This window comes from Oncorhynchus clarkii, chromosome 24 (genome assembly GCF_045791955.1).
Source record: "Oncorhynchus clarkii lewisi isolate Uvic-CL-2024 chromosome 24, UVic_Ocla_1.0, whole genome shotgun sequence".
Taxonomy (NCBI): Eukaryota; Metazoa; Chordata; class Actinopteri; order Salmoniformes; family Salmonidae; genus Oncorhynchus; species Oncorhynchus clarkii.
Genome location: NC_092170.1, coordinates 6969419 through 6994461, shown reverse-complemented (window position 1 = coordinate 6994461; position 25043 = coordinate 6969419). Strand labels below are relative to the sequence as shown.

General features: G+C 40.5%; 1 pseudogene; it reads left to right on the top strand.

The window, feature by feature from the left end:
- The first annotated feature begins 2582 nt into the window (after positions 1–2582).
- Positions 2583–25043, top strand: part of LOC139382229 (NTPase KAP family P-loop domain-containing protein 1-like) — a 47702-nt pseudogene continuing 25241 nt past the window's right edge.

Below are 25043 nucleotides of genomic sequence, written 5' to 3'. Positions count from 1 at the left end.
CTTCCAAGGAACCCACACAAACACTTGTAAGCTATCTGAGGGAGGAGACATAAAAAAAATCAGCAATAGTGACATAAAGAATGTAGGTTTTAGGAATTTGTAAAATAATGAGATTGAGTTTATAAACCACACATTTGGAACAGACTCCTCATCGATTACAACAAAGTTTGAAGATTATGTCAATCAGGGATTCTTGAAAGACTGGACAAATATTTTTCTTAATATTAACAGCATTTGAAAAACTATTTTGATAGACCAACGTATCAGCTATCACTCCATGTAAATGAAAAACATTCGAATTCCATTTTTCCATAGATTATAACCAACTGGATTTATGTCAACTCCGCCAGACATCATAAAAGGAATTTGTTTTTTGGATTTATTGTTTAACATGTGTTTAAATGCCTTGATTGTTTAATTCTAACATTATCTTATTTGAATACGTTATATAATACTCCAGGGATTTAGCATTTTGGTATGTTTTTCTAGATTCATAACATAAAACATTTATAAAGCAAATATTATACCTTTGATCCAGCACAGCAAATACTTCAATAGTTTAAGCATATTTTGCAGAACAGTGACTAAAATATTTGTTCAGAATATTGAGAACAACAAAAAAATTCTTAAGAGAGTTAGCCATGATTGACGGAATTGACAAGCCACTGACAGAGTTGACAACAAAAACTCAAAACAGGTTTATTTTTGCCTCTAAAAATAAAAGTGGAACACAAACATTGGTCAAATTTGAAAATCCATTCTATCAGATCTTTCAGCACTCTGACGGGGTCGACATTAGACAAAAATCTGACGGCGCAGACAAAAATAAAATGTTTTCTTCGTCATGCAAGTTGTATATAAAGTACAAATTTAATTTGTCCTCAATTGCTTTATGACTCTATAAAATAAACATTTGCACCAAATTCCATATCCTAATCTATCAGGGAGTTGAGGGTTTATGGTTGTGACCATGGGAATTTCAAAATTGTCCTTCCAGGATTTCGGGGAGATTTTCAGTGATATTTGCAGACAAAAATGCTTGATTTTGCTGTGGCAATTCTGACATTTTTGCATGGCAATATGCAATGATTTTGTCAAATTTTTCTTGAAAATGTGCTAATGGGTGTAAAGGTTTGTTGACGCTTTGTGGCTTGTGGCTTGATTCAAACATATTACTTGGCAAATGTGCACTGATTAGTTGAAATTGCGAGCCCTCTTTTTTTACTGCGGTGATAGATCAGTTTTATGCGATAATATTGCAATGGTTTTATTGTTTTGTGCAGAAATAGTGCGGTGGTTCGTCAAATTTGCCCTGGCATGATATGCAGTGTTGTTGATTTTGCTGAAAATGTTACGATCACAGAGTCTGGTTTGTTTTAATCTATCTTTAGTAGAGAACTTTCCAAACCATGAGTGGTCTTGTTACACTGCATTCAACGAGGACATGAAAAATAGGTCCTTGTGGTGCAGCTGACCTTGCTTACTCCTGATTAGTTTAGGATTTAGACTAATCTGACTGAGTTGATCAAATCTTCAGACACATTTTTAAGGAATCACAGATGAGATAAATATGTTTTTAAAGTCAGAGAGTACTTTTTCAAGAAACTACATAAGATCCCTCTTTTTCAGTTAATATTCCTTATTTCACTTTTTGGGAGGGTTTGTAATTGAGATCCTTTTCTCCTGACAAGGGAATTGTAAATTAATAATATTTAAAATATTTAGAAACTTCAAAAAGCCAATCTTCCGTCGTGTAAAATTCCCCTAAATGTAATTTCTTTAAATCTCAAATAATGGAACAAAATCTTAGTTTCCCTTCCCTGCCGCACAAGGATTGTCCCGACTTTCAAGAATCCCAGAATTTTCCTGCTGAAACCACTTTCAACTTTTTATGTCGATCCTTAGGTACTTTCTTTAATTGTATGTGTTTTATGTGCTTTAGATACTGTCATCAGTGGAGCCGAGGACACTCATATGCCTTGAACACACATTTTGTTTTAGTGAACTTTTACCTTTCACTGTTTTTGACATGGTGTGAAAAGCTTATGGGTCTTGCCTGGAGCTTTTTCTTGTGTAACACAACACAGTGGAGCCTAAAGGTATTTGTGTGACAGAAATGTAACAAACAATATCATACATAATTACTAATATCCTTTATATATTGTCTTGTCTTGCTAAGGTCCTGTGGAAAAACATAAAATCTACTTAAATAAGACAAAATTCTGTTTCAAGAAACAGGTGAGCTGGGGGACTTGTTTGACCGGGATCATTGACAACCAGCAACCCCTGGAAGGTATCTCTGATGATGACCATTTGGACAGTTCAGATGGGGGACCGTTCCAATCCTCATTTGGTACGGCACATTCATTCAACATTTGCCATCCCCAGACTGCAGGGAATATGTAATGTCGTCAGTCATCTCTTGCACTCCCATAATTCAAATGATGTGATGAAGTCAGCCGTTGAAGACACAAAGTTCTCTAATACAGCAACATAATCATCTTCTAGAGGCAGATGATCACCATAGCTCGGAAGGGATAAGATGAGATGAAGGTCAGCCCGCTACATCTGCAGCAGCCAGAATGGAAGATTGTGTCACTAATCCAGGCCAGAGGACTCAGAAGCTGGGCATGCATGAGAAACTGGCCATGGAATTCCATGAGCGCAAACGAATGTATTTAAAAGAAAAGCATGACATGAAGATGCAAATCCCTCACGTTGAGTTGGCTAGGAAGGAGGAGGCGAGGAACATGAAGCAGAGTAGTAAGAGTGTTCTTCTTGAACCAGCACTAGTTCGGGGTCCCAATGTTTCCATTGGTGAATTAAAAACATTTTTGTTACCAATCCATTGCTATGTTTTGCTTCAATCACTTGAGCTATCTTTGTTGTGAGAAGTGCTGCATAGAAAAGCATCTCTGCAGGCTCGTCCATTTCTGTCAATGTCTGCCTCCACCGTGGGAACATCTGGGTCGTCCTCATCTGCAATGCGAGGATCTGAGCAGCCATGCTGTTTGAGGTAATTGTGAAGCACTGCTGTTGCAATTATGGTAATGTAGCATCTTCTTGGTTGAAAGCGCAATGTGTTTCTGAGACACTGGAAACGACTCTTCCATATATCAAACTTGCGCTCCCACTACACCTCCGGTGGGTAAATGAGCCTGGTTGTACCGTTGTTGCTCATGTCCCATTGCATGAAGATGGGGGTTGAACAAGAAGTTGGTCTGTGCGTACCCACTGTCACCAAGTATGTTTCCAGTAGGTTTTCCTCCTTCAAGCTGAGCTTACAAAGAGGAGTTTTGGAAAATCATGTGTTGTACCTTTCTAAAATGCAACAATGTTGGAGAACAGCAAATTGGGAGTACACAAACTTTGTACATTCATTGACAACCAGTTTTTCCCCCTGTACTCCTCAGCATCTGCTGTAGAGGGACACTTGATGGGAATATGACATGCATCTATACAGCCAATGACTCCAGGGAAGTTCCCATACTCATAGAAGTCTAAATTGTCATTGGCTTGGGCAGCAGCATAAGGGAGTTTGATATAATTATCTTTCAGTTCACATATGGGATTGCAGACATTGTGGACTATTCTGCATATAGTCGGTTAATTTACACCACACAAAATCTCCTGTTTGATGATGGAAAGTTCCAGATGCCAAAAACCTCAAGCTGATCAGTACTTGTAGTGAAGGAGGGATGGGATTTCCCCAAAGAGAATCAGATGAAAGCCATGGCTCAAGCAAAACAAATAATGTCAGGTGCATTTTCTTTGTACAAATTGATTCGATCGAAGTCATTCAGTGGGTTGCTCCTGTCTATAACCACCCTTCTGTCTGGTCTTGGTGGTGCTCTTTGATCATAATTTAAATAGTCCAGGTAATCCATTTTCCTACATTGTCATGGTCAACCTGGGGGTCATCATCCAGTTAATCTGAAGTTAAACCTGCCTCTGGCCAGGTTTCATTTAAACCTTGACTATATGAACTCTAATCGTCCTTCTGGAAATCAGACTTTTTAAATCTAGACTAGAGAAGATCCGAGACTATTTTAAACCATGTCTGAGAAATGCAATTTCCGTTAGTCCAGTTTAAAAATGCAATTTAGTCTAGGATTAAGATTAATCTGTGTCCGTGACACAGCCCCGTATTGTCAAAGGCTTAAGCCTGGGATTTCCCCCGAGAACGGACAAAAATGCTATAAATATATGCAAGTCTTAATTATTCATCCAAGTTAAATCACCGCCCCCGCTCCTCATCTGGAATTAATTTGCACCTGCTCTCAGTCCATAAAGTACAAAGCGGGAGGCACACTGCTGAGTGGAATCGCTGATAATATATGGGGCCCAGTCTTCCCTAGGTTCAGCACATAGCACACAGACAGAGACTAAGCTCATCTGCGTTAGGGGAGATGATTATTTGCCTCATCAACTGCAGAGTATTGATGAAATGTGGCGAGAAGTGTGAAGTTGAACCTCAGTTGTCTGTCAGCGAGGATATACTGTACTCCCCATGATACATACAACCCCTCCTGGCAGAGAGGACGGGAGACGGATCTGACATCATGGCTTACTGGGAGATCTAGCACAATGATTAGGCACAGCTGCTGTAGTGCCATCTCACTGGAAAATATACTGTGTCACCGAATTTCCGAGGCGGTGGAGAAGTCTGAAGCATGAAAGTCAGTCAGAGATGATTGTGGCATGCTCCACCCTTTTCAAATGAAGATACTGTCAATTAGTAAGTGTTGCAGACTCATATAACTACAATCCTCAGAAGGAACAGCAGATCTAACTATTTTATCTTGAAAGTATCTGTTGGGTCTACATAGGGGGGTGTCAACCCACTATTTATCGGTAAGATTGGCATGCTCTAAATGCCATGCCCAAACGTTCTTAACATGTCCTCAGCTATACTGTACACAATAGTTTTATGCCTAACCCTAAAAAAAGGGTATAAAAGAAGCTCTAAAACAGATCTAACAGTTGCATTACCAATCACCTCTATCCCCAAAAGCCGTCCAAGTAAATTGTTATCGGTCAGTCTCTTGGTGAGGCCTTGCATGTTAATTCACTCTCACAAAAAGTCCTTATAGAAACCCATGGTCCAGCAATTAGCTGCCACCATGTAATGTAATTGAAGAGCCATACTCCCAAGCCTTGTGTTTCAAATACCAGGTGCCTGGCTTGAATGTTTTCATCATTATGTTATTTATTACCATGGAGAGCTATGGTTATTGGCAGTCATGGGGGTCATTGGTAATTAAGGTTCTGGTGTTGGAATGGCCATTGAGGAAATTGCAATCAAATGCACAAAATACCCATGCATATTTAATCCATTGCTTTCCCTTAGTAATGGCAGGGGATGACAAATAGTCTCAAATCTGCAATGTAATCGTTATCTAGAACATTTATTCTGTGACTTTTTTTGCTATATTCTATAGAAATGTATACATTTTTTTCATTTTCAATGCTGTGCTGGCTCCAGGTAACGCAGATTGTATATTGACTATTAAAAGGCCCAAAAGAGTGGGAATTCGTTTTTTTCTACTGAAAAGAAGATGACCAGAGCTTACCCACGATGTTGAACAATGATTGAAGTCACTAAGTCATAGTTTTAGTCAGAATATGGTATATTTGAGCGTGAAGTGGCAATGCTGTGTGTTTCCGCTATGATGTGACGTACTAATACTTTTCAGTCTACATTTATTTTCAGGGCTGGGTTCTATTAGAAAATTACCACCCACCAGCATGGCATTGTTTAGTAATCAGAAACAACTGCAAAGTTCTTCCTCAGTAAATTGCCGTGTGCGGGTGTGCTGGCAGTATAGCATCAGTTCGGTTGTGCATCAATAATTCAGTGTAGCAAGTTTGTATGAAGGTCTGGTTATTAAATGGGTCAACAGTTTAATCCATTCTCCAGTTCATTAATTTCTTTACAGGTAAATAGCAATATGCTTTAAACCACTCTGGCAACAAACATACTTTTCTGCTGTGTTTCCAATCATCCACATGGCTGGGAGAACCTATTCAAGTAAGTAAATACATTAAAAAAAAAAAATCAAACAATATATTATTAGCTAACTAGCTATAGTGCAGGCTTACTCAAATCAGCTGCTAACATAGCTAGTTAGCTATCTAGCCAACTTTAAAAACTGAATAGCTAGCTAGCTAAATAAATTAAATATAACCAGTTACCTAACTTCAGAATTAGCCAGCTATCTTGATGTATTTTCATTGAAAAAAACTAACTCCAAATGCATTTGTAGGTAGCTAGCTAACAGCCATGGAAGAGGGTGAAAGGATAGCAGCTCCAATTGTCAAAGATAGTAGGCTATTCTGGATAGGGCAAGTACTTTTGTGTAGTTCCAGTCCCTAGAACGAAGTGTGGACAGAGATAATAATAACATAATATTCACTGCCGTCTAATTTGAGTATAATGAAGTCAGTTTCTTGTGATGTTTTCTGTCCTCAGATACAGAGAGCCGTGAAAGCATGGTATGCAGGTGAAGAGGTCCCAATAAAGAGCAGTGGATCTCAGTCCTGGTCCTGCGGATTCAAAGGGGTGCACATTTTTGTTTTTGCCTTAGCAATACACAGCGGATTCAAATGATCAAGTCATCATTAAGCTTCAAGTGGTATTCATGTATTCATTTGTGATGCTATCCTTGATATGATCAAGCTGTGTGTGCACATGCATCTATATATCCAATTGTATCATGATTTGTTAGAAGAGATATTATACTTTAGTAATCCACAATGACCTGGTGATGTAAAAGCCTAATAATGACATTTACCTTCCATATTCCTACAGATACCTTGTGGGGGAATACAGACATGTGTGAAGTCTACCTGTGTACTGCATAACTTCATGAGGATGGACACGAGGACCAGGAGGGGACCTGTAATTCTCCACTGTGTACCAGAGGAGAGGTTTGATGCACTGCAAGATGTTGCAAGGATGGGGGCCAACAACGCAGCATGGCAGGAAATCCGTGTGGAAGTTCTTCACCTCCTACTTCTTCGAAGAGGGTGCTGGTCCCTGGCAACACCATAAACTACACTATGCACAACCAAAAGCTTGTTTAATCGCCACCCACAATGTAATAAGAGTATTCTTTCATTTACTTAGCTATGTCAACTGCAGTTATTCAATTCCCAGTATCTCTCACTTTGATTTTTACTTCTCAGGTGAGGGTGATGTCTGTACAAAAACAAAAGAGGCTCTTTTAGGAGTCACATCTTTTTTCTTTTTTTTTTTTACAATTAGACACCCTACAACCCACACATACACACTTGTGTGTCAGTCTGATTGATGGATTGTGTTATTGAGTAAGCAGGCTCGGGTGTATAACTCTGGCTTCCACCTTCAAAGAATAGGTAAGAGGACCAACCATGGAGAATAGTAAGACACTCAAGTATTTATATTTCTTTAACTACGCTATATTGTTTGTCCTCATGTGTCTGTGCATGTTTAAGTATAAATTACTCTGCAGCCACAGTGTGGACACCAGGTGAGGCCACACACACAGAGGTCTCTTTAACTACCTTATTTTCTCAATAACAGTCTCTCTCCTTCACTTCATCCCTCTCCCCCCTCTCCCCCATTCTTCTGATCAGAGGTGAGAGGTCACTTGGTCGGGTCAACAGGAAGTATTATTAAAGAGACACTTTACATCGAAATACAGATGAAGATGTAGAAGTTAATGATACAAGGTCAGTTTTGTATTTCACTTCCTGATGATTATAATGACTGACAATGATAGAATTAAAAACACACGAGGCTTTTAATCATGCTCTCTCTCCATCTGTCTCTCGTTTGCAGGTATGTTGTGATGTGAGAGAGGATGCCAAGCCCCAGTCCTGTCATCGCCACCTGACCCTCTAAGATTAACCTTGGGCCAACTGGGGGCCCAGGGCTGGTTAGGAGACACTGCTAGAGACACTATTATGTAATCATGATGACCTGAGAGAATATGAAGTTTAGTAGAACTGTAAATCATTAATCATATGCTATCTTCCCTGCTCCTCTGTTCTTATCTTTCCATTTCTGTATTTGACACTCTCTCACACCTCTCTGCCCACCTCCTCTTTCTTCCACTGTTTTTATAGTGCACACCAGATGTGTATTAAAGTATATATTGAACTTAATTTATAATAATACAATTATAATATGTATAATGCATGTATTTTTGTATTTAGAACACTTACATAATGAACTTCTTTCAATAAAGCTTCACATTCACAAAGGTTCACATTCTCTACTGGTTGAAATGAAGTCTCGTTTGATGAAATACTACACCTATCCTGTGTCATCGAATCAATGCAGATGAAGGAAATTAGTTCTATTATATTCCAGAGTTACAATGTGTAACCATTGATGTCCCAGGACCACGATGGGTAAACACTGTTGAAGTGTATAATTGTAATACACACATGCTGACTCAGCATCATTCAAAGACTGGAGTTTGATACTCCTGGCATTAAATATGAATGAAAAAGATTGCCAAAGACATTCCTACATGGACCGCACATTTATTTTGCCAAGGTAAGACTATATGATGAGTGAATATATTCAATGTACAGGCTACAATGTGGGGAACTCATGCTTGGTAATATAACTAACTACATGAATATATGATTTGCTTCCTTGGTACAATAATGTTATATTATATTCTACTCAATCCATAGGCTTCATTGATGCCATTCAGATTGTATTGAAGTCGATACAACCGGCTATGATAGCTGAGGTTCATAGCTAGCTAGCTAATATTGACATTATAATATTGACGTGTAACAGTCATTTTCTGCTATTTCTTGGGGATGAATGATTAACTGGTGGAAGCAATTAAAACCACTGTTCTGAAATAATATTTATACCAAACGTTTTGGGGCCATAGACAGATCGGCTACCTAGCTAGCTACACATCCATAGGCATACAGGTATTTTTATCCTCCACTAAACAATTAGCAATAACATAGTTAACTAGCTAGCTATGTTACTTCAGATGCATTGCAAATACCAGCAAGGCAAGCTTACAAAATTGTACATTCAATTTGCAGTAGCTAGATTCACAACCCCTGTTTCACAAGATGACAGCCTGGTTTGCTGGTTGTCTAAGGAGTTCCTAAAACATTAAACAACACGAATTACAAATTTCATACTCATGTCAAAACACCCATAAAGCTAGCTAGCTAATGCTGGCTAATGTTAGCTAGTCAGCTAGCTTTCTAAAAAGCTATTTTCGTGAATTAACTTTATGAAAGAAAAATGAATAATCGTTTGTATCTACATTAACTAACATATTCCTCTTAACTGCACGTTTTGCATGATTCATTATGACGTTAGAATTACTTGCATTTGCTTCCATCCTGGAATATTTGTGTTCCAGCTTTGGGTTGCATAGCATCAAATTCGTCATATGACGAATATGATTGGTCATTGCCCAGCGCCGCTGGTGACTTGCATAAAGTTTGAAATGCTGAACTTTTTTGCTGCCTCCCACACCACGTTCATGCTGCCCAACGGTCCTCGCCCACTCCGCTTCTCACCACTTTCCTTCCATTGAAAATGAATGGGAAACAGTGTTTCACCCCACGGTGCCGCCCCTAGTGTACATGGGCCGTAAGCCAAATAGGTTTTCACTGAAGCCTACACTTGGCCGTCTAAACCATGGAGCAAATTAAAATAGGGGGTGCAAACTTATGTTTTTGCTCCTCCACTTTACTACACAAAAATTAAGATAAACCATTGGAACATTTTTACAATTTTCACTTATTTTTGAGCTAGTTTGTATTCAAAATAAATATATTACCATTTTATAAATGTTATAATTGCGTGATGATTGCATTTTGAAACCCTGTTCCCCCCATCACCTCAAGATGAATGGTTTTGACCCTTTAAGTCATTGTAGCCTGTACCTTCCCCTGTGAGAACCATGAAGCAAGGGCTGAATTGGCTTTGCTGTACAGTAGCCACTGAATGTAACCTGGTCTCCACGCATTTCAAATTATTCTATACACAAATCTGAGACAACCCATTTAGTATATGTTAGGCGTATGTTGCACGTCATTACTTTACACTTCACATTTGAATGTAAACATTTATTTTTTATCAGAAGGCATTTTTTGGTAGAAATGCCTTCTGGAACATATGAACTTTCATGTGCCTTAATAACAAACTTGTATTCCATCCATAAATATGAATAAAATTGTAAGTTACGATCCTTGTTGGCTTAGCCAAAGAAAAAGTCAGGAACCTTCCCACTAGCCATGATCGGCTGAAATAATGGAAAATTGGACATGCCGGGAGATGAGTTTGGATTGGTCTGCAATGTGAGATGCTCAGTATGTGTTGACAGTCCTTTCTACTGTGCCATTTTTTAAAGATATAACGTTAGCCATCGAGAACTACAAAGGTTTTGCTACTTTTCTCAACAACATTGATGCCCTGAATTTAGCAGGGGCTATCGACAGATCAGTAGGAAAAAGTGATGGGCTGCTTTCTGCACACGCCGCATTCAGTGTGAACCGGAGTGACTTGACATAAAGCTGGCCAAACAAGATGTAGCATCAAACAAAACCGAGTTAGATGTGTCCAGTCTGCTGCAAAGTGTTCATCCGTGTATATAGGTAAGAATCTAGCTACATTTTCCAGATAAAACTTTCAATTTTTTCAGAAAGTATTTTTTATTGCAAATTAAAATGTACTGTTAGTTAGCTAACAAACGTTAGGCTGCTGGTTAGCTAGCCAACGTTACATGTATGATCTGTGTAGTAATATTATTTGAATCAGAAATCCATTTACAATGCTAGTTATAGCCTAATGTTAGCTAGCTATTGAACCTAGTTTGTTAGCTTTAGCTACCAGCAGATTCATACTACAGCTATGACACTGTTTGTTTTAGATGTGGCTGGGGGGTGGTTATAGCATTTCCTTCACATGACCCATCAATTTAGACACGTGTGTTGGGTAAGGGTCATCTGTTTTGATATTGCTTCTATGCAAGTATTATCAATGTACCGTATACACCTTCTGTATCCTGTGCATGTGACAATTCAACTTTGATTTTATTTGATATAGCGTGTGTTTGCCACATGGCGTCACATGTGAATCTTTAAAGAGATGGGTGGGACTAAGGCTTAAGTGGGTCTGAACGATGCTGAATGGGTGTAGACAAAAGCCAAAAGCGTTGGCCTCCCGAGTGGAGCAGCGGTCCAAGGCACTGCATCGCAGGGCTAGAGGCATCACTACAGACCCGGGCTGTATCAAAACTGACCATGATCGGGAGTTTCAGCGTTGGCCCAGAGTCGTCCGGGTTAGGGGAGGGTTTGGCCCGAGTAGGCCATCATTATAAACTAGAATGTTTCTTAACTGACTTGTCTAGATAAAAACATATTTTTTTTTAAGTCAGAGGCGCCATTTTCTCAAAAGTGGGGTTACAAGTTTATCAACTTTCAAAGCAGAATAACATTTACCATTGTTCCTCAACTGCAGTGTATGATATATAATTTTCTAGATCTGAGTCTCTATTTTATCCAATGTAATAAACACTATTTAAAATTTTGCTACATAAGACCGAATCAAGGCGTTCGGTCACATATGTTACAAATTTGCTAAATGTACAGTTGAAGTCAGAAGTTTATATACACTTAGGTTGGAGTCATTAAAACTCATTTTTCAACCACTCCACAAACTTCTTGTTAACAAACCATAGTTTTGGCAAGTCGGTTAGGACATCTACTTTGTGCATGACTGTCACGGCCATCAAAAGAAGTGGACCAAAGTGCAGCGTGGCATACCTTTTCTTTTATTTAAAAATGTCGCGACCCCGACCGACCGACCGACCGACCAACCGAAAGAAAGAAAGAAAGAAAGGGCTACCTAAGTATGATTCCCAATCAGAGAAAATGATAGACAGCTGTCCCTGATTGAGAACAATACCCGGCCAAAACATAGAAATAAAGAAACCTAGAAAACAAAACATAGAATGCCCATCACACCCTGACCTAACCAAATAGAGAAATAAAACGGCTCTCAAAGGTCCGGGCATGACAATGACGCAAGTAATTTTTCCAACAATAGTTCACAAACAGATTATTTCACTTATAATTCACTATATCACAATTCCAGTGGGTCAGAAGTTTATATACACTAAGTTGGCTGTGCCTTTAAACAGCTTAGAAAAATCCAGAAAATTATGTCATGGTTTTAGAAGCTTCTGATTGGCTGGTTGACATCATTTGAGTAAATTGGAGGTGCACCTGTGGATGTATTGCAAGGCCTACCTTCAAACTCACTGCCTCTTTGCTTGACATCATGGGGAAATCAAAAGATATCAGTCAAGACCTCAGAAAAAAATTGTAGCCCTCCACATGTCTGGTTCATCCTTGGGAGCAATTTCCAAATGCCTGAAGGTAGCAGATTCATCTGTACAAACAATAGTACGCAAGTATAAACACCATGGGACCGCGCAGCTGTCATATCGCTCAGGAAGGAGACACATTCTGTCTCTTAGAGATGAACGTACTTTGGTGCGAAAGTGCAAATTAATCCCAGAACAACAGCAAAGGCCTTGTGAAGATGTTGGAGGAAACAGGCACAAAAGTATCTATATCCACAGTAAAACGAGTCCTATATCGACATAACCCGAAAGGCCGCTCAGCAAGGAAGAAGCCACTGCTCCAAAACCGCCTTAAAAAAGCCAGAATAAGGTTTGCCACTGCACATGGGGACAAAGATCGTACTTTTTGGAGAAACGTCCCCTGATCTGATGAAACAAAAACAGAACTGTTTGGCCATAATGACCATCGTTATGTTTGGAGGAAAAAGGGGAAGGCTTGCAAACCGAAGAACACAGGGGTGGCAGCATCATGTTGTGGGGGTGCATTGCTGCAGGAGGGACTGGTGCACTTCACAAAATAGATGGCATCATGAGGGAGGACAATTATGTGGATATATTGAAGCAACATCTCAAGACACCAGTCAAGAAGTTAAAGCTTGGTTGCAAATGGGTCTTCCAAATGGACAATGACCCCAAGCATACTTCCAAAGTTGTGGCAAAATTAATTAAGGACAACAAAGTCAAGGTATTGGAGTGGCCATCACAAAGCCCTGACCTAAATCCTATCGAAAGTGTGTGGTCAGAACAGAAAAAGCATGTGTGAGCAAGGAGGACTACAAACATGACTCAGTTACACCAGCTCTGTCAGGCGGAATTGGCCCAAATTCACCCAACTTATTGTGGGAAGCTTGTGGAAGGCCACCCGAAACGTTTGAGCCAAGTTAAACAATTTAAAGGCAATGCTACCAAATGCTAATTGAGTGTATGTAAACTTCTGACCCACCGGGAAATGTCATGAAAGCAATAACAGCTGACATAAATAATTCTCTCTGCTATTATTCTGACATTTCACATTCTTAAAATAAAGTTGTGATCCTAACTGACATAAGACAGGGAATTCTTACTAGGATTAAATGTCAGGAATTGTGATAAACTGAGTTTAAATGTATCTGGTTTAGGTGTATATAAACTTCCGACTTCAACTGTATGTTACGAATTCTAGCTAGGTGGCTAACGTTAGCTATCTGGCTAACAATAGCTAGGTTAGGGTTTAGGGTTAAGCTTAGGGTTAAGTTTAGGAGTTAGGTTAAAGGTTTAACGTTAGGCTAAGAGTTAGATAAAAGGGTTAAGGTTATGGGAAGGGTTAGGTATAAGGGTTAAGGTTAGGGGAAGGGTTAGCTAAAAGGGTTAAGTTTAGTGGAAGGGTTAGCTAACATGTTAAGTAGTTGTAAAGAAGATAAAAGTAGTATGTAGTTGAAATTGTTTCTAATTTGCTAAAATGCTAAAGTTGTCCATTATGCAAGGTGAACTCGCAACCTTTGGGTTGCTAGATGTTTGCGTTATATGCCCATCCATCAACCACCATACTATCCTTTTTGCCCTAAGTAACCATCCTTGTTATGTAACCCAACCAAACGTAACATATCCTAATAATTTGAATATCCTGGATTCACATTTACTATGTTATGTCTAGTCTATGAAACCAGACTGCACAGCCGAAGACTACCAGCAGCCTACCCACCAAAGGTTACATAGTGTCTATTACAATGTAGAAAAACACGTCTCTTATGAAAGATTACAAAATTTGGGAGATAACAATAGATCACAAAGTCAAAGATACTCGATTGCATCTATGGCAAAGTTTTCCCTATGCTTATGACAAATCCAGAACCAGTTTAGCCAGCTAGATAATCTTTTGAATATGTGGTAGCAAAAAAATAAACACCAACAATAGATAAAAATAGCTAGCTAAGGTTACCATGCTCTCTCGCAATCACCACTGGTTTTATTTGACTGTTCACCGTTTCCTAATTGACATCATTTGGGTTTACTGGCTGAGATACATGATGATCCTGTGATTAAGAAAGGAAACCTTTAATAAGAGATGTTCAATGGCAGATGAACAGATGCTGTTCCGTCAGGTTGCTGAGAAAGCAAAAAAACAGCTGAGTCATTTAACAGACAGGAAAAAGCAAAGCATTAACACACACTGTATATACACTGCTCAAAAAATAAAGGGAGCACTAAAATAACACATCCTAGATCTGAATGAATGAAATATTCTTATTAAATACGTTTTTCTTTACATAGTTGAATGTGCTGACAACAAAATCACACAAAAATTATCAATGGAAATCAAATTTATCAACCCATGGAGGTCTGGATTTGGAGTCACACTCAAAATTAAAGTGGAAAACCACACTACAGGCTGATCCAACTTTGATGTAATGTCCTTAAAACAAGTCAAAATGAGGCTCAGTAGTGTGTGTGGCCTCCACGTGCCTGTATGACCTCCCTACAACGCCTGGGCATGCTGTTGAGGTGGCGGATGGTCTCCTGAGAGATCTCCTCCCAGACCTGGACTAAAGCATCCTCCAACTCCTGGACAGTCTGTGGTGCAACGTGGCGTTGGTGGATTGAGCGAGACATGATGTCCCAGATGTGCTCAATCCGATTCAGGTCTGGGGAACGGGCGGGCCAGTCCATAGCATCAATGCCTTCCTCTTGCAGGAACTGCTGACACACTCCAGCCACATGAGGTCTAGCATTGTCTTGCATTAGGAGGAACCCAGGGCCAACTGCACCAGCATATGGTCTCACAAGGGGTCTGAGGATCTCATCTCGGTACCTAATGGCAGTCAGGCTACCTCTGACGAGCACATGGAGGGCTGTGCGGCCCCCCAAAGAAATGCCACCCCACACCATGACTGACCCACCGCCAAACCGGTCTTGCTGGATGATGTTGCAGGCAGCAGAACGTTCTCCACGGCATCTCCAGACTCTGTCACGTCTGTCACATGCTCAGTGTGAACCTGCTTTCATCTGTGAAGAGCACAGGGCGCCAGTGGCGAATTTTCCAATCTTGGTGTTCTCTGGCAAATGCCAAACGTCCTGCACGGTGTTGGGCTGTAAGCACAACCCCCACCTGTGGACGTCGGGCCCTCATACCACCCTCATGGAGTCTGTTTCTGACCGTTTGAGCAGACACATGCACATTTGTGGCCTGCTGGGGGTCATTTTGCAGGGCTCTGGCAGTGCTCCTCCTGCTCCTCCTTACACAAAGGCGGAGGTAGCAGTCCTGCTGCTGGGTTGTTGCCCTCCTACGGCCTCCTCCACATCTCCTGATGTACTGGCCTGTCTCCTGGTAGCGCCTCCATGCTCTGGACACTACGCTGACAGACACAGCAAACCTTCTTGCCACAGCTCGCATTGATGTGCCATCCTGGATGAGCTGCACTACCTGAGCCACTTGTGTGGGTTGTAGACTCCGTATCATGCTACCACTAGAGTGAAAGAACCGCTAGCATTCAAAAGTGACCTAAACATCAGCCAGGAAGCACAGGAACTGAGAAGTGGTCTGTGGTAACCACCTGCAGAACCACTCCTTTATTGGGGGTGTCTTGCTAATTGCCTATAATTTCCACCTGTTGTCTATTCCATTTGCGCAACAGCATGTGACATTTATTGTCAATCAGTGTTGCTTCCTAAGTGGACAGTTCGATTTCACAGAAGTGTGATTGACTTGGAGTTACATTGTGTTGTTTAAGTGTTCCCTTTGTTTTTTTGAGCAGTGTAGTAAGCGTTCTTTGGGATATGAAGGCCATGAAAAGATGGGCATCAGATCAGAGTTTTTTGGTCACCATCAATTCGAATAGTCAGCCTCAGGAGCAGGGCTGATATGACTTTTTGCAGCCTTTTGACAGCTCCTCTGAAGCCAAAAGCCTGAGCACCAATTTTAATGGAGATCGTGTGGCAGGACTCCACATATCAATTTGGCATATCATTCTACAGTCTAGGTGAAATGGGAGAATGTACTGAAGAATGCATTGCACTTACATCATGGATAATTCTGTATGTTTCTGTTGTTTAAATGTAGTCTACTCCATCAAAACTGTTTATCTATTCCCCAAATGCACCATCCTTTTTACCAAGCACTTTACCCAAGCTTTAAAGACGGGATACTTTTTGGTGTTTTAAAAGCACTTTTAATTATAATTACCCAGAAAAGCCATATTAGACTCCAATCAGTATTCATTGCCCCACTTCAGGACCTCTATCTCTTTGTGTCACAGTCTGGAGAAATGGAGGTCAGAAGGACCTTCCCTCCTAAAGTTCCATAAGAGGTATATTGGGGAAATAGAGACTCTCAGCAGCAATTCTTTGGAAGCTGTAAGTTCAATAGCTACACCCTTTACCCTGTCAACAAGTGACGCCCATGTCCTGAGACAGTGTCCAAAGGCCCCATTTTATATCTCTGCCCCAAATGAGCCCATTATTTGTCATCAGCAGCTCATCCCGAGCTCTCACGCTGCAGAATGGTTCTCTGAAAGACGTTTTAATGGAGAGAATATGACAGGTCCGGACAATGCGCATCCACCAGCCTCATCCACCTCATTACTTAGCGTGTCCATAGTAATAAAGGTCTACCAGGACCGTGTATTTGGAGACCTTTCCTCGCTTTTGACAGTTCATTAGGCACATGCAAACAAATAGCACTGAACAGTGCCTGCTCAAGGTTAATGTGGCCATTTAGTCTGCACTAAGTATGGGCCTGATTAAATTATTGGTGACTTTTCAATCTAATTGTTTTTTTCAGCACCGAGGCCTTATCATTCTTCTGTTCTCCACTGTAATTATATGACAAACTTGTTTATTTCTTACCATACGTTTTCCTATATAAAGATACTGTAGATTAGGTGGGTGAACGGGGTTGGCTTGATGAAATAGTCATTCCAGTAAGGGCATTTAATGCTGAATGCAATGATGTGGGCTGAATACAACTGTTCTACTGCAGTCAATTTCTCAGATAAAGTTAACAGAAAGCACTGCTTTTGTTTTGATAGCCAACAATGAAACGGTCATGTGCAAGTATAGCAGATCAGTACATTTAGATCCAGGGACACAAGAATCAATCAATCAAACCAATCAAATGTATTTATAAAGCCCTTCTTACATCAGCTGATGTCACAAAGTTCTGTACAGAAACCCAGCCTAAAAACCTAAACAGCAAGAATGCAGGTGTAGAAGCACGGTGGCTAGGAAAAACTCCCTAGAAAGACCAGAACCTAGGAAGAAACCTAGAGGAACCAGGCTATGAGGGGTGGCCAGTCCTCTTCTGGCTGTGCCGGGTGGAGATTATAACAGAACGAGAATAGATGACCAGCAGGGTCAAATAATAATAATCACAGTGGTTGTCGAGGATGCAACAGGTCAGCACCTCAGGAGTAAATGTCAGTTGGCTTTTCAGAGCCGATCATTCAGAGTATCTCTACTGCTCCTGCTGTTTCTAGAGAGTTGAAAACAGCGGGGTCTGGGACAGGTAGCACATCCGGTGAACAGGTCAGGGTTCCATAGCCGCAGGCAGAAAAGTTGAAACTGGAGCAGCAGGTGGACTGGGGACAGCAAGTAGTCATCAGGCCAGGTAGTCCTGCGGCATGGTCCTAGGGCTCAGGTCCTATGAGAGAGAGAAAGAAGAAAGAGAGAGAGAGAATTAGAGAGAGCATACATAAATTCACACAGGACACCGGAAAAGAAAGGAAAAATACTCCTGATATAACAGACTGGCCCTAGCACCTCGACACATAAACTACTGCAGCATAAATACTGGAGACTGAGACAGGAGGGGTCGGGAGACACTGTGGCTCCGGCCGACGAAACCCCCGGACAGGGCCAAACAGGCAGGATATAACCCCACCCACTGCCAAAGCACAGCCCCCACACAACTAGAGGGATATCTTCATCCACCAACTTACCATCCTGAGACAAGGCCGAGTATAGCCCACGAAGGTCTACCCCACGGCACAACACAAGGGGGGGGGGCACTGACCCGGGACAGGAAGATCACGTCAGTGACTCAACCCACTCAAGTGACGCACCGCTCCTAGGGATGGCATGGAAGAGCACTAGTAAGCCAGTGACTCAGCCCCTGTAATAGGGTTAGAGGCAGAGAATCCCAGAGGAGAGAAGGGAACCAGCCAGGCAGAGACAGCAAGGGCGGTTCGTTGCTCCAGTGCCATTCCGTTCACCTTCACACTCTTGGGCCAGACTACACTCAATCATAGGACCTACTGAAGAGATGAGTCTTCAATAAAGACTTAAAGGTTGAGACCGAGTCTGTGTCTCTCACATGGATAGGCAGACCATTCCATAAAAATGGAGCTCTATAGGAGAAAGCCCTGCCTCCAGCTGTTTGCTTAGAAATTCTAGGGACAGTAAGGAGGCCTACGTCTTGTGACCATAGCGTACATGTAGGTATGTACAGCAGGTCCAAATCTGAAAAATAGGTAGGAGCAAGACCATGTAATGCTTTGTAGGTTAGCAGGTAAACCTTGAAATCAGCACTTGCCTTAACAGGAAGCCAGTGTAGAGAGGCTAGCACTGGAGTAATATGATCAAATGTATTGGTTCTAGTCAAGATTCTAGCAGCCGTGTTTAGCACTACCTGAAGTTTATTTAGTGCTTTATCCGGTTAGCCGGAAAGTAGAGCATTGCAGTAGTTTAACCTAGAAGTGACAAAAGCATGGAAACATTTTTTTGCATCATTTTTGGACAGAAAGCTTCTGATTTTTGCAATGTTACGTGGATGGAAAAAAGCAGTCCTTGAAACAGTCTTGATATGTTCGTCAAAAGACAGATCAGGGTCCAGAGTAACACTGAGGTCCTTCACAGTTTTATTTGAGACCAATGTACAACTATCAAGATTAATTGTCAGATTCAACAGAAGATCTCTTTGTTTCTTGGGACCTAGAACAAGCATCTCTGTTTTGTCCGAGTTTAAAAGTAGAAAGTTTGCAGCCATCCACTTCCTTATGTCTGAAACACAGGCATCTAGCGGGGTCAATTTTGGGGCTTCACCATGTTTCAATGAAATGTACAGCTGTGTGTCATCCGCATAGCAGTGAAAGTTAATATTATGTTTTCGAATGACATCCCCAAGAGGTAAAATATATAGTGAAAACAATAGTGGTCCTAAAACGGAACCTTGAGGAACACCAACATTTACAGTTGATTTGTCAGAGGACAAACAATTCACAGAGAAAAACTGATATCTTTCCGACAGATAAGGTTTAAACCAGGCCAGAACTTGTTCGTGTAGACCAATTTGCGTTTTCAATCTCTCCAAAAGAATGCAGTGATCGATGGAATCAAAAGCAGCACTAAGGTCTAGGAGCACGAGGACAGATGCAGAGCCTCAGTCTGACGCCATTAAAAGGTCATTTACCACCTTCACAAGTGCAGTCTCAGTGCTATGACGGGGTCTAAAACCAGACTGAAGCATTTCGTATACATTTTTTGTCTTCAGGAAGGCAGTGAGTTGCTGCGCAACAGCTTTTTGAGAGGAATGGGAGATTCGATATAGGCCGATAGTTTTTTTAAATTTTACATGTGGAAAATGTCAAGGGGTGTGTATACTCTCTGAAGGCACGATAGCAATGTTATCGTTACTCATTGTGTATATATTATTTATTTTATTATTATGTATTTAAATGTTATTTTTTCTCTCTCTATTTTCCTTCTCTCTGCATTGTTGGGAAGAGCCCATAAGTAAGCATTTCACTTTTAGTCCACATGCGTTGTTTACAAAGCATGTGATTTGATTTGAGGTGGAACCGCAAAACAAAAATTTCCGCTATTGGTCAGAAATCAAGTCGAAATAGGGCTGACATTGCCTTCTGGTGGGGGGCCTTTAAAGACTTGTTCCTTAGAACTGATAGAGTTATTGATTACTTTCAGTTTAGCTGAGTTTAGGATATGTTTCTTGTCAGATGCCCATCCCTGTTTGTCATTTTTCTTGTTAATACATACATTGTTAATAATACATACATTTTGGTGCCTTATTACCACTTTGCTCTTATCCTCACCCTGGGTATTGCACTGAATCTTCTGGTCTGCCTCAGTGGCCTCCTCCACTGGCTCAGAGTGAAACTTCACAATGAGGTAGGACCATTCTTGAGATTATATGATTATTCGGAGGTCCATTCATTGCTGTTCTGGAAGTTAAGTTGAAGAGTGTTTTTCTGCTGAGTCAGGTATCTACCTACGTAAACGTCCAGCCATATGAACAGATAATGGGTAAATCTGAAATGTATGCAACATTGCGCTACCAGTGTACTTTGCATTTTGTATAGCAAGCATTCATTAAAGCCAACACCATTTGTCAAGTTGCAACAATACCCTAACTATTGTGTGATATAAAATACTAAAAAGCTAGTTTTTCCACACCATTGATCATAAAAAGTACACAGTTTTCAGATGAGTAATATATTGAGTCCAAATGAAGCACTGCAACAGACAAGACTATGATGGTGATCATCTGTTGGTTTACTCAGTGATATTGATTACTCTGGTCTACAGGCCCTCATGGAATTTGGTAGATCAAGAGTACCAGATGCAACCTAAACTATAGATCAAAGCATAAGCACATCAATTCCATAGCTAAGATAATTTGGACGCTATTTGGAGCACCTATAACATCTGCAAGCCTCGTCCCCTCAACACACACAACATAATATAACTACAGGTATTTGTCAATGTACAACATGGTCTCAGATTTTGGCATAACATATATCAATATGTGCAAAACCTTCCAAATGTGGCCTTCCTCTTGTCCCTAGATGTAGTTTGCAGGAATTAGCATGTGTAGAAGTGTCTGAAAAAATGCCAAGCACCGACAGTTAATCTTGTTGATGGCTTCTTCTAGAAATCAATGCACATCTGTAAAGACCATCTGTGTTGGGAGGCTTATACTGTAAATACAAGATAACAAAACCCTCCGTTAGAACAAGGGCCTAGGAGAAGCATCCAGGAAAAGCTGTGGAAATACACACAAGAACCGGTACCTACATATCAGATGGTGTTTTGATAAGGCATGGTGGTTGTTCTGAGTGAAGCCTGTGACATCTTTAGCTGTGATTGTACTGTCTGATTGTGCCCTTGTTTTCTGTGAGAGCAACTATTCTCCTGTGGGCTTAGAGAACATGACACATGCCTTTGTGCTCCTTCTCTAATAGACTTAGTATTACCTTGGGGCTTCAGAGATGTTAGTCTTATTTTAGGTATAAGGGTAGGCTAAGACAGAATGGCACTGTAGTTAATTTCATTGTCTTATCCTCATAATTAAATAGAGAATCAAAATCACAAGATATGCAAACCAATGCAAAAAAGTGAAAGATCATTTATATATAATTGTAATTAGTTGTTATAAAAAATACCTGCATTCAGTGTGCATTTATGGTTATTTATGACTCAGTACTTTATGACATGCTTTAAAGGGATTATTACTTTATCTTGTATTTAAAAGCTAAACCATTTGGATGGTCTGTTTTGTGGGGATACAATGTACATTTGTTTTATTAAGGCCATAATATTCAGGCTTTTAATAGGTGTTGAGTTGCTGGTTATTTGCGTTCCATTCAACAATCTGAAAATATGTTGTGAACTGATGCTTGAGTCTTATTTCATAAAATTTAATATAAACACATAATTTAGGCCTATGTGTGGTTGCCTCAGTCCTACTTAAACAACAACATTAACATCAAACAAGAAAGTGCAATGTACTCATTTTAGTTTTTAGTTCCATATAGCATTGTTCTCTTAGACACGTAATCAGAGTTCACTCTTTAAAGTTTGACAACCATGAAAGTAAAAATTACTGCACAGTTGCAGATTTGAGATACAATGCTGATATGCCACCTAGAAATATTGTTGTGCGTCTGTACACGAGGAGAACCCAGTGCTGCATGAAGTGGTGTAGTATACAGTACATCGTTGTCGTGACTTGACTTTAACATTAATCTGAGGACTGTTATTTATATAATTAACTAACTGTTTAATTGTTACCCAATTAAATGAATCATGTAATTCACTCATTAGGATTTGGGGCACCACGAGAGTGGTTCTTTAAAGAGTTGCCATCTCCCGAATTAAACTCTAAAAGGTCTTTACCTAATCATAACCTCGTATCATATCACCATTCTGAACAGTCGTAACCTCCTTGCATCTGTAAAAATCAGAGGCTTACTTATGATTCAGTACTACACAAATTGGTTATTGGTTTAATTATTTGTTTACTAGCTATTTAAATGGGAACACAGGATAAACACACATACTCCACCGATATTGACTGGAGATACGCTGAAAACAGGTCCCTAGCAGAATGATAACAACATGAATACCTGTTAAAGAAGAGAAGGAGAGGGAGAGAGAGGGACAGAGACACTTAATGTTGCCACATTCAGAAACTACTCTCACCAACAATAACCATATATTTTGCACACGAACAGCCGCTCGCTTTGAGCTAGAAATCATGAATGCATTTACTTGAAATGACTGGGTTCACCTGGGATCTCTCGGTGAATGGGCCAGCCTTGGAAAGTGGGTTGGGCCTTTTCACGGCACACAATTGTTCGAAATGGTTCAAACAACTCTTCTCCTGTTGTCCTACTTCATAGTTGTCTGGTGTCCGGTGACCTGAACAGAACTACAGAGTTGATTTTCCTTCCATTCGCTCTTGAAGTTGTTTCTTCGAAGATAAGCTAGCCAACCAGTGGGGCGATGAGAGTAGCATAATACAATGGTTTGACCAGAGCAACAGGATGGTACTACTTACATTTTCTTTCAAAGATACCTTACTTAGGACACCTAAGAAGTTGTACCAGTGATGGGAGGTGTGTTTATCATCTCCACCTTGTGTTGAGATTCAAAGTTCTAACCATTTTAAACGCGTAGCTGCCGCTTCACTCTTTTTCTAGTTCAATGTGTTAATAATTTCTTAACCCATCATTTATACCTTTTGTTCGAAAGGGGCGGTCTCGGCCGGCTGGCACGCTCCCTGACCTCACTCTGGGGGCGGTGATTACTCACTGTGCAAAGTTATGGAAAACAATTATCTCTTATAACTTCTCAAATCACATCATTCTCTTAACAAAAACACTTTCATCATTTTTCATATTACATGCACAACTGATAGTTTGGAAACTTCATCTATGTCGTGTGTATACTTCCAAGTTACAGTATTTCCTTTATAACATTTTTAATGACATCCCAAAATAGCAAACAAAATGACATTAGTGTTCTGTAGTTCGCCTCTGACCATTCCCCACATTCTACGTTAGAAATAATGTTCCAGCATTCGCTTTTGAATGTGTTAGAGTTTCAGCGGGAAAAGGTCTGTTCAGACAAAACACAGTCCTTTGGTGAATTTGGCGAGCACAGGCCTGGATCTTCTCTCTTGATTTACAACAGGATGTGAGTGTCAATCCCCACCAGTTCTTTCCTCCCTCCTCTACAGGTGAAAGGTGGTCTGATTGAAGTTATTCATTGCAAACCTGACCTGAGCTATTTCGATTCTTGTGGTCAGTCATGATATTACAATGTGTGGCCAATTTAACATATGTGACCAATCAGCTCAAATCGGTCTTATGTATCAAAATTTGAAATTGTGTTTTTTACATTGGATAAAAGTAGAGACCCAGAGCTACAAAATTATATATCATACACTACAACTGAGGAATAATGGGAAAGTAATTCTGCTTTGAATGTTGATAAACTTGTAAACTCACTTTTGAGAAAATGACCTTTGAATGTTTTGGTACTACTACTGGAAAGCCCTTCTTTGTTTACACCCATTAAGCATCGTTCACACCCTCTTAAGCTTTAGCCTCACCCATCTCCTTTAAGGGTTGATCTGAGCGTTCTGTACTAACAACAGCAGTCAAGCACCCAAGCTAACTTGCTAGCTACTTCCAGACACAAATGAGAGAACAGCTCACTGAACTTTACTTGCCCTAGCAGAGCTGGTTAGGCTGTTATGTTATCCAGAGAGTTGGTGACTGCAACTGTGCTGTCAGACTGTCCATTCGTAAATTCAGAGAGTTTCGCTCTCAGAGCATTCAGAGAGCACACTGGTTGCTCTGGCCGATGAGTAGGGTTGATCCAAATGTTCTGACCTCACAACGGCAGTCAAGCACCCAAGCTAAATGGCTAACAATGGCTACCTTGCTAGCTACTTCCAGACACAATCGAGAAAACACCCCACTCTGACCATTTTACCCTAGCAGAGCTGGTTAGGCTGTTTTCATGTTATCCAGAGAGTTGGTGACTGTAACTGGGCTGCTGGCAAAAATTGAATTGCGTTTCTTTGCTGACATTTACCGACAACGGACATATTCAAAGGGTGTTGAGCATTCATAAATTCATCAGTTATTCTGCGCTCTGGCACACAGATGAGAGCGCCCTGAAATCAGAGTAGATGGCCAGACTGAATTTAAGAAAGCACCGAAATGGTTACTTTTGTAGTGGAGTCTTTTGTTAAGACATGTAGCTAGCTAGCTAGGTACTGAACCATAATCTCAACTCATGATGTTACTACCCTGCATGAATCTGCAGGTAGCTAACCAACCAGGTTCAATGTTAGCTAGCTAAATTTAGGCTATAATTAGCCAAGTAAATGGCTCTGAGATAGGAATAAGATTATACACGAAA